Source organism: Humulus lupulus, chromosome 1, assembly GCF_963169125.1.
Source record: "Humulus lupulus chromosome 1, drHumLupu1.1, whole genome shotgun sequence".
In the NCBI taxonomy this organism is placed as follows: Eukaryota; Viridiplantae; Streptophyta; class Magnoliopsida; order Rosales; family Cannabaceae; genus Humulus; species Humulus lupulus.
In genome coordinates this window covers 267,305,506-267,308,835 of record NC_084793.1, presented here as the reverse complement: position 1 = coordinate 267,308,835, position 3,330 = coordinate 267,305,506, and positions in this window count along the sequence as shown.

The following is a 3,330-nucleotide window of genomic DNA, read 5'->3' as shown; positions in this document are numbered from 1 at the left end:
TTGCCCGACTGGTGCTTTGGCCTTCTCCAAGTAAGCTGCCATTTTGATTCCCCGAGCCTGGTATTCTCCTAAAAACTGGTTGACAACCAACTAGGAATCACTATAGCAGTGCATGGCTTTTGCGTTAAGCTCGTAAGCTATCCGAAGTCCTGCTAATAGTGCTTCGTATTCAACCTTGTTATTTGACACCTCAAAGCCAAAATGCAAGGCTGAATGACAACAATTTCATGTCGAAGTGATTAAAATAATTCCTACCCCTGATCCCTTCTCATTCAAAGACCCATCGACAAAATGTCTCCATAGCCCGGGGACTGGGGTAATGACTTCCTCATTGGTGATTCTTGTACATTCAACTATGAAATTTTCCAAGGCTTGTCCTTTGAACCTCATTCTCGGACGACATGTGATCTTGAATTGTCTGAGTTCGACCACCCATTTTAACAATCTTCTGGATGCCTCAGGTTTCGACAATACCTCTCTCAATGGTTGATCAGTCAATACATGTAAAGGATGCGCTTGGAAGTAAGGTCGGAGATTTCAAGATGCATGTATCAAGCAGAAGGCTAGCTTTTCCTTTAATGTATATCTCGACTCTTCCCCTTGTAACCTTTTAATAACATAATAAACAAGTTTTTATACCTTCTTGTCCTCCTGAACAAGTACTACTCTAATTGCATGCTCGGTTGTGGCGAGGTACAAGTACAATATTTCCCCTGTGACTGGTTTAGATAAGATTTGTGGTTCGGTGAGGTACTTTTTAAGGGCTTCAAAAGTGAGCTCGCACTCTTCTGACCATTCAAATTTTTGCCCCCTCTAAAAAGATTAGAGAACAGAAGGCATGTTTGTTGATTTCGATATGAACCTACTTAAGGCTACCATTCGTCTAGTTAAACTCTGGACATCTTTATGCTTTCAAGGTGAGTGCATATCAATCAATGCCTTTATCTTATCTGGATTTGCCTCTATGCCCCAAGCGTTTACTATGAACCCGAGAAACTTTCACAAAGATACTCCAAATGAGCACTTATGTGGGTTAAGTCTCATGTTGTACTTTCAGAGTATGGCAAAGCATTTTGCGAGATCATCAACATGGTTACAGTTATGCTTGGACTTGACCAACATATCATCCACATATATTTCCATGTTCTTTCGTATTTTCTCAGCAAACATCTTATTTACAAATCTTTGTTATGTGGCCCCGCCGCTCTTGAGTCTGAAAGGCATCACATTGTAACAGTATATACCATTATCAGGGATGAATCTCATATCCTCCCTATTGCATCGATGCATGGCTATCTATTTATATCTAGAATATGAGTCCATGAATGACATGATGACGTGACCCGCAGTAGCGTCTACGAGTTGATCGATTCGAGGTAGGGGAAAGCAGTCCTTTGGAAACGCCTTGTTGAGTTCCAATCCTAAAGAAGATTACATCAACATGATAGACTCGCAGCCTACCTGGATGACTCCCATTGTAGATTGCCTCGAAACCAGGAGCCTCCCAGCAGACCAGAATGAGACAAGAGAACTTATGTACAAGATACCAAGGTACACTATCTTGGAGGGAAAATTTTACAGAAGGGGAAAATTTTACACTATCTCGAAGCTAGAAATTTTTTAAAAGAAATACATGAAAGATTTTGCACAGACCACACTAGGGGGCATAGTCTATCAAAAAAGATAATTAGGCAAGGATACTTTTGGCCTACAGTTAAAGCGGAATCGTTGGAATACGTCAAATGTTGTGACAAGTTTCAGAGGTTCGCTTCAGTCACACGAGCACCACCGACCAAGCTCACCATGATGAGCTCTCCGTAACCATTCGCGGTATGGGGAATCAACCTTATAGGATCCCTAACAACAGGAAAAGGGGGAGTAAAATATGTCGTATTCATTTTTTATTACTTCACTAAGTGGAATGAGGCTGAACATTAGCCACTATCGCCTTGAAGAAAGTCTTGTACTTCATGGTAAAAAGTATAATCTGCAGATTCGGGGTACCTAGGAAAATAGTTTCAGACAATGGAACCTAGTTCCATAGCGAACTGTTTAGACAGTTCTGCGAAAAGAATGGGATAATCAGGAGCTTTTCCTTAGTATCCCATCCACAAGCAAATAGCCAGGTTGAACTGTGAATAAGACTCTGAAGAGCTCCATAAAGAAAAGGCTCAAAGAGGCTAATGGAAAATGGCCAGAAGAATTACAACTAGTCCTATGGGCTTACAGGACAATAACTCTAACCTCAACAGGCCAACCCATTTCTCCCTGGCCTACGATTACGAAGCTATGTTGCCCATTGAGGTCGAAATCCCATTAATCAGACGGAAGGCATACGACCAGACCTCAAACCAATCCTATCTCGAAGAAACTCTAGATCTAATTGAAGAAAAATGAGATGAAGCCCAACTTACAAATTTTGCATATCAACAACGGGCTACAAGATACTTCAATAAGAGGGTTTGAGACAAAAAAAATTGGATTGGGAAATTTGGTGCTCAAGTGCGTGTTTTTGGCCACACGAGACCCCTCTGCAGGTGTGTTCAGACCTAATTGGGAGGGTCCCTACCAAATTGAATCCATCATTCGACTTGAAGTTTATAAACTAGCGAGATTAAATGGAGAATTGTTCCCACGAGCTTGGAATGGTGAACATCTACGACCTTATTATTAATAATGTAGGAATGATATTTATTCAGTTGTAACCAAGGTTGTACTTAATTCTTGATTTTCATTAATAAAGCTCTTATTTTTATTCCAATTTTATATTTTTATCGTTATATTTTTTGCAAGCTCTCTAAATTCAAAAATCTAATATTACAATAATAGGATATTAAGGGTCTAATAAGTGGTATATAATCACACCATAAGCTCAAAAAAATATAACCCCAATAAAATAAAACAATAGAAATGTATGGATTGTTAACCAAGCATGAATTAAACAATAGCAGTGTATGGATTATTAACCAAGCACCAATTAAACAATAGTAATGTATGGATTATTAACCAAACATTGGTTAAACATGTATGGAGAAAATTATTAACTCTAATCGACACGATTGGAAGATTGAATTCTAGATAAACCAACAAAGGTCAGGAGTTGAGACAAAGCTGGAAATTTTTGCAAATAAGTTTCAATCTTGCAACCTCAAGGCCATACTTGAGGATGAGGAAAATCTGCTATAGTTAAGCAAAAATCAACTAGACTAACGAGGTTACATGCCAATAAGTATTTTTTTAATAAAAATATGTGGTAAAAGTAATATTCGACCTTGAAGATAACGAAGTTGAAAATGTGCAATCGAATGAAATATGTATGAATATATGGAA